This window comes from Manis javanica, chromosome X (assembly GCF_040802235.1).
Source record: "Manis javanica isolate MJ-LG chromosome X, MJ_LKY, whole genome shotgun sequence".
In the NCBI taxonomy this organism is placed as follows: Eukaryota; Metazoa; Chordata; class Mammalia; order Pholidota; family Manidae; genus Manis; species Manis javanica.
The window spans coordinates 116,581,849-116,597,789 of NC_133174.1; positions in this window are offsets into that span (position 1 = coordinate 116,581,849).

The window sequence follows — 15,941 nt, forward strand, 5'->3', positions numbered from 1 at the left end:
CTTTCAGAATATCTCAAGGTCTAAAAGAAGTCTCAGAAATATTAACACAACCTCCATTTAACAGATGTGGAAAATGAGGCCCTAAGCAGAAGTGCAAATGGTCTGTAGCCTTGGAAAAAGAAAGCTCTCTCAAACTGTTAAATAGTCTATAACAGACCTCTCAATGAGTTTGTATTTGGATAAAAAGAAATGTCTCAGTAGGAGTGCAAATTGCACCAGAGTTATAAATTACTCAGTTTTCCCTTGCTTTACTAATAATGGAATATTGACAATAAGAAAATTTAACATCATTTTATAATAATTTCTAAAACTAATTTTTCAGTACTATTGGGTTAATAATAAATATAAACTCTAACCTTTTCTTTATATAGTAATTAAGCAATTAAATGTATATGGGATGAGTTTATAATAGTAAACATGTTCATTTATTATTAAACTCCATGGTGTGTATTGTTTCCTTAGCCAGTAAAAAATTAGATAAATACAGTTTACATTTAAGGAAAATGAAAAAAAAATTTCTTTGAAAATTGTAGTTTCTTGAAGGATGTTTTACCTACCATGCTACTTTTCTTTTAAAGTTTTGGTTTGTTGTTCTTTTACCTCTGAAAAACTTTTACACATTTGCTTTGTATCTTTTTTCATTCTGCTCCAATCATAGGGTTTCTTTGGTCCATTATATTTTTTTCTGTAGAATGAAAAAGGAATTGTTCTGGCATGGAACTTATGGTATGTTTTCTAGTTTTCCTAAACTAATTTCATCCATTGAAAATATCCCTGCATATCTAGTTTTCTTTGAAAGTGCAATTCAGTTTAAAGTAGATGTGTAAAACTTCTTAGAAAAACTAGACTGGTTTTATTTCTCTAGATTTTCACAGGCAGAGAAAATGTTTTTTTGACTAGTTGGGGTAACTTGGGGTACTACTTAATTTAAACTGTATATCTTTTCTTCTTTCACATGATATCTCTAAATGGAATATGAATACCTGGCATCAGAAATTGTTTCAAAATAAATTCCTAACCCAATAGAACTAATGTACCATTAATAATGCTAATAATCGTTTACATTTAATCCCTAAATATCTCCACCTCTTTTTATAGCACAGCTCAAGCCTGTCCCTTCTACTTCCTGTCCTTATTCCACTTCATCTTTCTCTCCTCCTCTTATTATTTAACCAAAGTTTTATTGTCCATCTTTGCAAAATGTTCTATGCTACAATTTGAAGGATACAACAAAACAGTGTGTAGAGTATTATAGTTACACACCACTGTCCTCTCAAAGGATCCTATGTCACTTCAGACAGTATATAATGAGCCAAAACCTGAAATCAGTCTAGGTACACATCTCTTATTAACTTCACTGGGAATTCTGTAGAAAAAATTATTACAAGATCACATCTCCTGAATATACACTTTAATCATGGCACCCTCCACTGAAATGTAATCACCTCTGAGTTTGGACCTAGAAACTATTTGAAAGCACAGTACAATACTCCACAAATTAGAATAAGAAATAAGATTGCAGATAATAAAAATAGAAGAAAGGAGGTGTTAATCTTTTCTTTGATTCATAAATGTACCCAATGTTATAAATAGCCTCTGGCCATTTGTAGAAAATTTCAAATACTATTCCATAAAAGAAACGGAAGCCAATGGGTGAGAATAAGTGATCCACTTTATGGCTGAGCTCATGTGAAAATAAATTCTTTTTCAGGTGACTTTATCCTTACCTTCCTAGCTAAAATTAGGTCAAAGTGAAGAATACTGAGAAAAATTTTTAAAACAGCAATCAAAATGACAAAGGAAGAAAGGTATTCTAACATTTGACTCTCAAAAGAATTTGTGGTGAGATTGAAGATTCAGAAGTAGTCTTGGAGGGAATCCTCAGTAAGGCCACAAAATATTTTTAGATCATCTGCAGAGTTAGGGCAACCCTCTACATCCTATGCCAAACCTCAGACTTCTTCCAGCTTTGAAACTCTTTAATCCTGTATGCAACTAATAACAATCACACCAAGTGCCTATAGTACAAGGAAACACAGATTCGAATATGTTCTTGTGCTTCTCTTCTTCCTTCAGTATGCTGTAACTTCTACATCATGGATTGATTTTCTGGACTACCTTCTGAAGCTGTTCACATTACTCATTCTTTCGAGGTAACCACACTTGCCCCTTCCCTATGTACATAAAAGCACTAATACATGGGATGATGATTTGTTCCTTAAAATTCTACAGGCTAACAGGTAAAAACTATGAAGGCAGAAAGAAGATAAATGAGTTGTCTTAGATAACACAGCTCAACAGTGACAGACCCAGGACTCAGGTTTCCTAAACTTACTTAGTTTAATCAACCAGCTTTACCAGAAGAACATTATTCAACTTGTACCTGATCTGTGTGGGCTATTGAATTTTATTTAAAATATGAATCCAAAGTATGTTTCTACCTGATTCAAGAACTTCCTGGACAGTGGATTAAAGATGGTGGTGTGAGAGGACAGACAGAGGCTTCCTCCTAAAACTGGATACAATTAGAAAATTTAATTGGTGAAACTAATCCTGAGAGAGCAACAGGAAAGAGGACAACATCAGACTGCACACACCCACCTGGAGAAAAAAGCAGACCTCAGCGAATGGGGTAACGTACCAGAGCTGTGGCTCCATGGGACCCAAGCACCTCCCCCACCCCAGCTCACCAGAAGGAGGAAGACAAACGGAGCAGGAAGGGAGTGGAAGGCTTGGGACTGCTGAATACCTAGCTCCAGAGATCTGCTCTGGGAGCACAAACCTACATTTCATGGTGCATTCATGAGACTCACATGACTACCGGGTTGGAAAGTTAATACAGGCAGAGTTCCTGGGGAGACTGGGATTCCGGCTACTTATGGAAAACAGGGATCCATATCCAGTTGCTCTGGGACAAAAACATATACCTGTGTGACCCGCCCACTGGTTCACACAGTGGAGACAGGCACAGCAGCCGGGAGGTGGGCAACAGCTCTTTCCTACCCTCAAGCACCAGTACCACTCCCCTGCAACCCCTGACATCGCTTCAGGGGCTGAACAACTCCAGACTAGAGCTTCTGGACACTAGAGGGCGCCATATACAAATATGAAACGCCAAAGGAACCTTGTCCAGAGTAAAATTATTAATACAACTCCTGAGAAAGATTTAAATGATATGGACCTCATGACTCTTCCTGAAAGGGAGTTCAAAATAAAAATCATCAACATCCTACTGGAGGTACGAAAAGACATCCAAAAACTCAGGAATGAATTCAGGTCAGAGATCCAATCGTTGAAGAACATGATGGAGGGTATTAAAAGCAGGTTGGATATGGTGGAGGAGACAATAAATGAAATAGAAACTAGAGAAGAGGAATACAAAGAAGCTGAGGTACAGAGAGAAAAAAGGATCTCTAAAAATGAAAGAATATTGAGAGAACTGTGTGACCAATCCAAGTGGAACAATATTCACATTATAGGGATACCAGAAGAAGAAGAAGAGAGAGACAAAGGGATAGAAAGTGTCTTTGAGGAGGTAGTTGCTGAAAAGTTCCCCAATCTGGGTAAGGAAATACTCTCTCAGGCCATGGAGATCCACAGATCTCCCAACACACGGGAACCAAGGAAGACAACGCCAAGACACAAAGTAATTAAAATGGGAAAGATCAAGGATAAGAACAGACTGTTAAAAGCAGCCAGAGGCAGAAATAAGATCACATACAAAGGAAAGCCCATCAGACTAACATCAGATTTCTCAGGAGAAACCTTAAAAGCCAGAAGGGAGTGGCATGATGTATTAAATGCCATGAAGCAGAAGGGCCTGGAACCAAGATTACTTTGTCCAGCAAGATTATCATTTAAATTTGAAGGAGGGATTAAACAATTTCCAGATAAGCAAAAGCTGAGAGAGTTTACCTCCCACAAACCATCTCTGCAGTCTATTTTGGAGGGACTGCTATAGATGGAAGTGTTCATAGGGTTGGATAGCTGTCAACAGAGGTAGTAAAATCACAGTAGGGAGGGTGGAGCAGCTGATTGGGAGACAAATGCAAAATTAAATTGACTATCCCCAAGGTCAATCAAGGGATAGAGAAAAAGTACAGAAATTGATACCTAATATATAAAGAATGAAGGAGGAGAAATAGAAAAGAACATTTAGATTGGGTTTGTAACAGCATACAAAGTGAGTTAAGTTAGACTCTTAGATAGGAAGGAAAGCAACCTGGAACCTTTGGTAACCACGAACTAAAGCCTGAAATGGCAATAAGTACATACCTATTGATAATCACCCTAAATGCAAATGGACTGAATGCACCAATCAAAAGACATAGAGTCACTGAATGGATAAAAAAACAAGACCCATCTATATGCTGCATACATGAGACTCACCTCAAACCCAAAGACTTGCACAGACTAAAAGTCAAAAGATGGAAAAAGATATTTCATGCAAACAATAGGGAGAAAAAAGATGGAGTTGCAGTACTGGTATCAGACAAAATAGACTTCAAAACAAAGAAAGTAACAAGAGATAAAGAAGGACATTACATAACGATAAAGGGCTCAGTCCAACAAGAGGATATAACCATTCTAAATATATATGCACCCAACACAGGAGCACCAGCATATATGAAACAAATACTAACAGAACTACAGGAGGAAATAGACTGCAATGCATTCATTTTAGGGTAATTTTACACACCATTCACTCCAAAGGACAGACCCACCAGACAGAAAATAAGTAAGGACACAGAGGCACTGAACAACACACTAGAACAGATGGACCTAAAAGACATCTATAGAACTCTACACTGAAAAGCAACAGGATACACATTCTTCTCAAGTGCACATGGAACATTCTCCAGAACAGACCACATACTAGGCCACAAAAAGAACCTCAGTAAACTCAAAAAGAGTGAAATTCTACCAACCAACTTTTCAGACCACAAAGGTATAAAACTACAAATAAATTGTACAAAGAAAGCAAAAAAGCTCATAAACACATGGAGGTTTAACAACAGACTTCTAAATAGTCAATGGATCAATGACCAAATTAAAATGGAGATCCAGCAATATATGGAAATAAATGACAACAACAACACAAAGCCCAAACTTCTGTGGGATGCAGCAAAAGCAGTCTTAAGAGGAAAGTATATAGTAATCTAGGGATATTTAAAGAAGGAAGAACAAACCCAAATGAATAGTCTAACATCACAATTATCAAAATTAGAAAAAGAAGAACAAAGGAGGTCTAAAGTCAGCAGAAGGAGGGACATAATAAAGATCTGAGAAGAAATAAATAAAATAGAGAAGAATAAAACAATAGAAAAAATCAATGAAACCAAGAGCTGGTTCTTTGAGAAAATAAACAAAATAGATAAGCCTCTAGCCAGACTTATTAAGAGAAAAAGAGAATCAACACACATCAACAGAATCAGAAATGAGAAAGGAAACATCATGACGAACCCAACAGAAATACAAAGAAATATTAGAGACTACTATGAAAATCTATATGCTAACAACCTGGAAAACCTAGGAGAAATGGACAACTGCCTAGAAAAATACAACCTTCCAAGACGGGCCATGGAAGAAACACAAAATCTAAACAAGCCAATTACCAGCAAAGAAATTGAAGTGGTAATCAAAAAAACTACCCATGAAAAAAAAACCCAGGCCAGATGGATTTACCTCGGAATTTTATCAGACATATAGAGAAGATATAATACCCATTCTCATTAAACTTTTTCAAAAAATAGAAGAGGAGGGAACACTCCCAAACTCATTCTATGAAGCCAACATCACCCTAATACCAAAACCAGGCAAAGACCCCACCAAAAAAGAAAATTACAGACCAATATCCCTGATGAAAGCAGATGCAAAAATACTCAACAAAATATTAGCAAACCGAATTCAAAAGTACATCAAAAGGATCATAAACCACGACCACGTGGGATTCATCCCAGGGATGCAAGGATGGTATAACATTTGAAAATCCATCAACATCATCCACCACATCAACAAAAAGAAGCTCAAAAAGCAAATGATCACCTCCATAGACTCTGAAAGAGCATATGACGAAAATCAACATCCATTCACGATAAAAACTCTCAACAAAATGGGTATAGAGGGCAAGTACCTCAACATAATAAAGGCCACATATGATAAACCCACAGCCAACATCATACTGAACAGCGAGAAGCTGAAAGCTTTTCCTCTGAGTACGTGAACTAGACAGGGATGCCCACTCTCCACACTGTTATTTAACATAGTACTGGAGGTCCTAGCCACGGCAATTAGACAAAACAAAGAAATACAAGGAATCCAGATTGGTAAAGAAGAAGTCAAACTGTCACTATTTGCAGATGACATGATATTGTACATAAAAAACCCTAAAGACTCCACTCCAAAACTAGTAGAACTGATACCGGAATACAGCAAAGTTGCAGGATACAAAATTAACACACAGAAATCTGTGGCTTTCCTATACATAACAATGAGCCAACAGAAAGAGAAATCAGGAAAACAATTCCATTCACAATTGCATCAAAAAGAATAAAATACCTAGGAATAAACCTAACCAAAGAAGTGAAAGACCTATACCCTGAAAACTATAAGATACTTTTAAGAGAAATTAAAGGGGACACTAACAAATGGAAACTCATCCAATGCTCTTGGCTAGGATGAGTTAATATCATCAAAATGGCCATCCTGCCCAAAGAAATATACAGATTTGATGCAATCCCTATCAATTACCTACAACATTCTTCAATGAACTGGAACAAATAGTTAAAAAATTCATATGGAAACACCAAAGACCCCGAATAGCCAAAGAAATCCTGAGAAAGAAGAATAAAGTGGGGGGGGATCTCACTCCCCAACTTCAAGCTCTACTACAAAGCCATAGTAATCAAGACAATTTGGTACTGGCACAAGAACAGAGCCACAGACCAGTGGAACATATTAGAGACTCCAGACATTAACCCAAACATATATGGTCAATTAATATTCGATAAAGGAGCCATGGACATACAATGAGGAAATGACAGTCTCTTCAATAGATGATGCTAGCAAAACTGGACAGCTACATGTAAGATAATGAAACTGGATCACTGTCTAACCCCATATACAAAAGTAAATTCAAAATGGATCAAAGACCTGAATCTAAGTCATGAAACCATAAAACTCTTAGAAGAAAACATAGGCAAAAATCTCTTGGACATAAACATTAGCAACTTCTTCATCAACATATCTCCCTGGGCAAGGAAAACACAAGTAAAAATGAACAAGTGGGACTATATCAAGCTGAAAAGCTTCTGTACAGCAAAGGACACCATCAATAGAACAAAAAGGTACCCTACAGTATGGGAGAATATATTCGTAAATGACAGATCCGATAAAGGCTTGACATCCAAAATATATAAAGAGCTCACACACCTCAACAACCAAAAAGAAAATAATCCAATTAGAAAATGGGCAGAGTAGCTGAACAGACAGTTCTCCAAAGAAGAAATTCAGATGGCCAACAGACACATGAAAAGATGCTCCACATCGCTAGTTATTAGATATATGCAAATTAAAACCACAATGAGATATCACCTCACACCAGTAAGGATGGCTACCATCCAAAAGACAACAACAAATGTTGGCGAGGTTGTTGAGAAAGGGGAACCCTCCTATACTGCTGGTGGGAATGTAAATTAGTTTAACCATTGTGGAAAGCAGTATGGAGGTTCCTCAAAATGCTCAAAATAGACTTACCATTTGACCCAGGATTTCCACTTCTAGGAATTTATCCTGAGAATGCAGCACTCCAGTTTGAAAAAGACAGATGCACCCCTATGTTTATCGCTTCACTGTTTACAATAGCCAAGAAATGGAAGCAACCTTAGTGTCCATCAGTAGATGAATGGATAAAGAAGATGTGGTACATATACACAATGAAATATTATTCAGCCATAAGAAGAAAACAAACCCTTGCATTTGCAACAACATGGATGGAGCTAGAGGGTATTATGCTCAGTGAAATAAGCCAAGCATAGAAAGACAAATAGCAAATGATTTCACTCTTCTGTGGAGTATAAGAACAAAAGAAAAACTGAAAGAACAAAACAGCAGCAGAATCTCAGAGCCCAAGAATGGACTAACAGTTACGAAAGGGAAAGGGACAGGGGAGAATGGGAGGGTAGGGAGGAATAAGGGCAGCGAGGAATAAGGGCAGGGAAGAAGAAAGGGGGTATTATGATTAGCATGTATAATGTGGGGGGTGGGGGAAAGGGGAGGACTTTGCAACACAGAGAAGACAAGTAGTGATTCTACAACATCTTACTATGCTGATGGACAGTGACTGTAATGGGGTTTGTGGGGGGGACTTGGGTAGGAGAGAGCCTAGTAAACATAATGTTCTTCATGTAATTGTAGATTAATGTTAAAATTTTAAAAAATTGTTAAAAAAAGAAAAAGAACTTTCTGTAAACTTTTCTCATTGTTCTTTATTGAGGTAAAATTCACATAATGTAAAATTGACCACTAACAATTTTAAAGTGTGCAATTCAGTGGCATTTAGTACATTCTCAGTGTTGTACAACTAACATGTCTATTCCCAAAACATTTTCATCACTCCAAAAAGAAATCCGTTCCGCAGTCACTCTCCAATCCTTTCCACTCTCAGGTCTCAGCAATCACTATTCTACTTTCTGTCTCTACCTATGCTGTATGTTTCATAGAACTGGAAACAAACACTACATGACCCCACTTAATGTTTTCAATATCCATCTATGGTGTACCATGTACTGTAGTTCATTCTATTTATGACCGAATATTATATCTTATATACATACATATATGAATATATTCATTGTATGAGGATGCCACATTTTGTTTATCCATTCATGAGTTGGTGTACACTTGGATTGCCTTCATATATTAGCTATTATAAATAATAGTGGCAGGACGATACATGTATAGTTTTTGTGTGGACACTTTTTCAATTTTCTTGAGTATATACCTAAAAAAGAGTGCTGACTCAGTAATTCTATATTTAACTGAGAACTGTCAAACTGTTTTCCACAGTAGTGAACCATTTTACATTCCCAACAATATTGTACAATGATTGTAATTTCTCCATATCCTTGGCAAGACATGCTAGTTCCATTTTTATAAATAATTAGAGCCATCCTATTGGGTATGAAGTGGCATTTAGTGGTTTAATTTCCATTTCCCTAATGATTATCAACAATGAACTTTCTTACATATGCTTGTTGGCCATTTCTATATCTTCTTTGGAGAAATATCTAATTGAATCCGTGTCCATTTTTTTAATTGGGTTGTCTTTTTGTTGTTGAATTGTAAGTGTTCTTTCTATATTCTGGATATTAGACCCTATCATTTATATGATTATCAAATATTTTATCTCATGCTGTGGGTTGTCTTTTCACTTTCTCAGTCATGTCTTTTGATGAACAAAAGTGGTTTTATTTCCACCTATAAGCTTTTTTCTATAAATTTGTATAGCATTTTGGGTGTTTGAAATGCTGCATTAATTTTACTTTTGTAGCAACTTATATTGGTTTCTTTCATAAACACGCCTGTAATTGTATACCACTATTGTCTACATTCAACTGACAGATGGATTTTGTTCTGTTATACTTTTACTAAAGCTGCAAGTCTCAATAAAAACGAACAAAAATGAATTGCCTAAGTTCCTTTATCATTCTGTTTCAATTAAGTGGCTGACAGTTGCTCCCCATAAAATTGTTGTAAAATTAGATAAAATCAGAATATTACTGCACTTCTTTATAAAATGTAGTCTCTTTCAAGTCATGATGTCTTTTCACCTAGCTTTACATGATAAAGATTTAATTTTTAAAAGTCTGTTTAGAAAATAAATGAATACAATTTATATTTCAGTTTGGCAGAATGCTTCTGATTTACTGCATTGCATTTAACATCTCCTTTTTAAAAAGATATTCCTGACTATGTGCTTTTTAGAGAGTAAGGATGTTGCCTCTTGTTTTCTAGTATTAATTCCAGAGAATCATTAGCAGTCTTTAAATTTAGATTTTCATGAGATCATAAATAATGTTTTCATTTTTAAATGTACTCAAAATGCCTGCTTTGATACAATTACCTAAAATATTAACATTAACACAGAAACTAGTAGAAACCTTCCTGCAAGAAGACAATGACAAATGCAACTCTGAAATAGCTGTAAAACATCAATAAATACAGTAATATTGTCATCACTACAGTTTTTTGGACCCACAGGAAAAACAGATCTTTTTTACATGGATCCAAAGTACACAGCCAGTACAAAATAAGGAGCTTAGGCATATGCAGAGAAAGATGCTGGCATTTCCTTTCTGGAAAAATCTAACATTTGTACAGAATTAGAGAAAGGGTATTCATCATTTTAAAGATGACAATCTCCTGGAAAATACAGTATTTCCCGGATGGGTGCTAACAAATCAATTAAAAATATGGCCAGTTTAGTCATTTTAGTGGTATTTATAACTAATGGGGAGAATCACAGAAAAAAATAGAAGGAATAAAGGGACTGGTCATGATAAGTTATAACATATCTACTCTGAGTCTCGGACCAAATGTAATAACATGCATTTAAAGTTCATTCATGTCTTATAATGGCTCACAGCTCATTTTTTTAAGTTAAATAATATTCCTTTGTCTGGATGTACTGCAGTTTATAAATTCACCTGATGAAGGATATCTTGGTTGCTTCCAAGTTACAGATATTATGAATAAAGCTGATATGAGCATTTGTGTGCAGGTTTTTTTGTGGATGAAAGTTTGCAACGCATTTGAACAAACACCAAGGAGTGTGACTGTTGGATTATTCATATGGTAAGAGTATGTTTAGTTTTGGAAGAAACAACCCAGACTGTCTTCCAATGTGATTGTACCACTCTGCATTTCCACCAGCAATGAAGGAGAATTACTGTTGCTCCACATCATTTCTAGCATTTGGTGTTTTAAATATTCTGGATTTTTGCTGTTTTACTAGATACTGAATGGTTGATAATTTCTTGATAGATTATTTCACCATAAAATAATCTTAATCTCCTTTCTTAACAATATCCATAACATATACAATATATTATTGTATACCTATGTTCTTAATAAGAATAGAAAGTCCTCAGATTTTCACCTTGTGGCTGTCCACTCTTCAATTATACTTAACCTCAGGGTAACTTAGTTGCCCATCGTCAAAACTGCAAGAGGATATAGTTTAAAAACAGCAGTGATTTGTTTTACCATTGCTTAGATTTTCTTTCTAAATCAATTTGATTTTAATAGTTTATGTGAAACAAAAATGCGCTCATTTTACTTGTATAGTTCAGTGAATTTTAACAAATGTATATACCTATTTAACCACTGCCACTGTCAAGAATATTTAAATCACTGCCCCAGCATAACTTCTCCTTCCCCTTTTGGAGTCAATTTTTCCTTCCTCCCATCTGAACCACTAGTCCTAAGCAACCACTGATCAAATTTCCATCATTAATCATCAATTTGGCTTTTCCAGAATTTCACATGATAGAAATCATAGAATGTTACTGTCTGGCTGGCTTCTTCCATTCAGCGTGTTTTTGAGATTTATCCATGTTTTTTTTATCAGGAGTTTGCTACTTTTTATTAATATGTAGTATTCCATTCTATGGACCTACCACAATCTATTTTTCCATTCACCTGTTGATGGATCTTTGGGTCATTTCAAGTTGTGGGCTATTATGAATAAAGGTGCTATTTAAATTTGAGTACACGTCGTTTTGTAGACATGGTTTCATTTCTGTTGAGTAAATAATACCTAGGAATAGAGTGACTGGCTCATATGGTAGGCGTATGTTTAACCTTATGAGAAACTCAGGATTTCCAAAGTGGTTATTCCCTTTTATATTCCCACCAACTCACATGAGATTCCTGGCTGCTCCACATCCTCACAATTTTAGACATTCTACTGGGTATGAAGTAATATTATATTGTGGCTATCATTTATATTCCTCTAATGATTAATGATATTGAGAATCATTTCATATACTTTGCTACCATTCCTATATTTTCTTTGGTGAAGTGCCTCTTCAAATAGTTTTCTCAAGTTATATTGAGTTGTTTTTCAAAAATACATATTACAGATATTAGTTATTTGTCAATTAAATACAGAAAATATACTCTCCCAATCTGGAACTTGCCTTTTCATTTTCTTAATATTATATTTTAGAAAGCAGAAGTTTTCATTTTGATGAAATCCAATTTATCTTTTTTTTTACATTTTATGCTTAGTGCTTTTCTGCCCTTTACGAAATTTGCTTACCTCAAAGTCACAGATGTTCTCCTATAGTTTCATTTAAATGATTTATACTCTTAACTTTAACAGTCCTTTGCATTCCATATTAATTTTAGAGTCAATTATGAATTTCTCAGTAAAATCTGATGGGAATTTATTTGAGATTATATGGAATCCACAGATGAGTTTGGAGAGAACTGACATGTTTACAATGTTGAGACACAATCCATGCACAGAGTATATTGCTCCATTTACTTAGGTCTTTAATTTCTCTCGGCAGTGTTTGATGTTATTGTTCTTTTGGGTTTTTCTTTTATATTTGGTTTTTGTAGACACCATTTATCAGGAAGAGAAAGTTTCTTCCTATTCTTAACTTATTGTAAGTTCTTATCAGGAATAGATGTTGAATTTTGTCAAATTCACTTTCTGCACCTTTAGGGATAATGTTTTCTCCTTTATTCTGTTACTATGGTGAAATGTAATTGATTTTAAAATACAAAACCAGGCTTACATTCCTGGGATAAACCCAATTAGTCATGATATATTATCCCTGTATATACTGCTTCAGCTACATTTCAAAAATTTTAATATGCTAGTTTTCATTTTTATTCAGTTCAGAATTTAATCTCATTCCCCTGTGATTTCTTCTTCAAACTATGGATTATGTAAAGATTTGTTCTTTAATAATTAAATATTTAGAGATTTTTCTAATGTATTGCTGTTATTGATTTCTAATTTAATTTCTTTATGATCAGAAAAAAGTGTGTATGATTTCAATCCTTTGAAATTTATTAAGACTTTTCCATTGCCAACCATATTATACGTCTGTGCACTCACTAATCCATATGCAATTGGATATAATGTACATTTTGCTTTTGAGAGTATACTGTTTTACAAATGTCAATTAATTAACTTGGTTTTTAGTTTCTTTCATGTCTTCTATCTTTACTTATTTAGTATTGTTATGTTTTCCTGACGAATTGATCCTTTTATCATTTTGACCTCCATCTCTACCTTTGATATTTTTTACCTTAAAGTCCACTTTGTCTGATACTAATATAACACTCCAGATTTCATATAATTTCTTCTGATAGTGTTTGCATGTTATGTTTTTTTCCATCCTTTCATTATCAGCCTGAATCTCTGTTTTATTTACAATGTATTTATTGAAGGCAGAATATAATTGAGTTTTTCTTTTTTATCTAATCTGACAATATCTGACTTTTTTGTTATCATTAATTTACAATTACATGAAGAATATTATGTTTACTAGGCTCTCCCCTACCCAACTCCCCCCCACAAACCCCATTACAGTCACTGTCCATCAGCATAGTAAGATGTTGTAGAATCACTACTTGTCTTCTCTGTGTTGCACAGCCCTTCCCTTTCCCCCACCCCCCACATTATACATGCTCATAATAATACCCCCTTTCTTCTTCCCTGCCCTTATTCCTCCCTGCCCTTATTCCTCCCTACCCTCCCATTCTCCCCTGTCCCTTTCCCTTTGGTAACTGTTAATCCCTTCTTGGGTTCTGTGATTCTGCTGCTGTTTTGTTCCTTCAGTTTTTCCTCTGTTCTTATACTCCACAGATGAATGAAATCATTTGGTATTTGTCTTTCTCCACTTGGCTTATTTCACTGAGCATAATACCCTCTAGCTCCATCCATGTTATTGCAAATGCAAGGATTTGTTTTCTTCTTATGGCTGAATAATATTTCATTGTGTATATGTACCACATCTTCTTTATCCATTCATCTACTGATGGACACTTAGGTTGCTTCTATTTCTTGGCTATTGTAAACAGTGCCGCAATAAACATAGGGGTGCATCTGTCTTTTTCAAACTGGAGTGCTGCATTCTTAGGGTAAATTCCTAGGAGTGGAATTCCTGGGTCAAATGGTAAGTCTATTTTGAGCATTTTGAGGAACCTCCATACTGCTTTCCACAATGGTTGAACTAATTTACATTCCCACCAGCAGTGTAGGAGGGTTCCCCTTTCTCCACAAACTTGCCAACATTTGTTGTTGTTTGTCTTTTGGATGGTAGCCGTCCTTACTGGTGTGAGGTGATATCTCACTGTGGTTTTAATTTGCATTTCTCTGATGATTAGCGATGTGAAGCATCTTTTCATGTGTCTGATGGCCATCTGAATTTCATCTTTGGAGAACTGTCTGTTCAGCTACTCTGCCCATATTTTAATTAGATTATTCGCTTTTTGTTTGTTGAGGTGCATGAGCTCTTTATATATTTTGGATGTCAAGCCTTTATCGGATCTGTCATTTATGAATATATTCTCCCATACTGTAGGGTACCTTTTTGTTCTATTGATGGTGTCTTTTGCTGTACAGAAGCTTTTCAGCTTGATATAGTCCCACTTGTTCATTTTTGCTTTTTTTTTTCCTTGCTGTGGCTAGGACCTCCAGTACTATGTTGAACAACAGTGGGGAGAGTTGGCATCCCTGTCTTGTTCCCGATCTCAGAGGAAAAGCTTTCAGCTTCTTGCTGTTCAGTATGATGTTAGCTGTGGGTTCATCATATATGGCCTTTACTATGTTGAGGTACTTTCCCTCTATACCCATTTTGCTGAGAGTTTTTATTATGAATGGATGTTGAATTTTGTCGAATGCTTTTTCAGCATCTATGGAGATGATCACGTGGTTTTTGTCCTTTTTTTGTTTATTTAGTGGGTGATGTTGATGGATTTTTGAATGTTGTACCATCCTTGCATCCCTGGGATGAACCCCACTTGGTCGTAGTGTATGATCCTTTTGATATATTTTTGAATTCGTTTTCTAATATTTTATTGAGTATTTTTGCATCTACGTTCATCAGGGATATTGGTCTGTAATTTTCTTTTTTGGTGGGGTCTTTGCCTGGTTTTGGTATTAGGGCAATGTTGGCTTCATAGAATGAATTTGGGAGTATTCCATCCTCTTCTATTTTTTGGAAAACTTTAAGGAGAACGGGTATTATGTCTTCTCTTTGTGTCTGATGAAATTCCGAGGTATATCCGTCTAGCCCGGGGATTTTATTCTTGGGTAGTTTTTTGATTACCATTTCAATTTCTTTGCTCGTAATTGGTTTTTTAGATTTTGTGTCTCTTCCTTGGTCAGTCTTGGAAGGTTGTATTTTTCTAGGCAGTTGTTCATTTCTCCTAGGTTTTCCAGGTTGTTAGCATATAGTTTTTCATAGTAGTCTCTAATATTTCTTTGTATTTCTGTTGGGTTCATCATGATGTTTCCTTTCTCATTTCTGATTCTGTTGATGTGTGTTGATTCTCTTTTTCTCTTAATCAGTCTGGCTAGAGGCTTATCTATTTTGTTTATTTTCTCAAAGAACCTGCTTTTGTTTTCATTGATTTTTGCTATTGTTTTATTCTTCTCAATTTTGTTTATTTCTTCTCAGATCTTTATTATGTCCCTCCTTTTGCTGACTTTAGGTCTCATTTGTTCTTCTTTTTCCACTTTTGATAATTGTGATGTTAGACTATTCATTTGGGATTGTTCTTCCTTCTTCAAGTGTGCCTGGATTGCTATATACTTTCCTCTTAAGACTCTTTTCACTGCATCCCACAGAAGTTGGGGTTTTGTGTTGTTGTTGTCATTTGTTTCTATATATTCCTTGATCTATCTCTATTTTAATTTT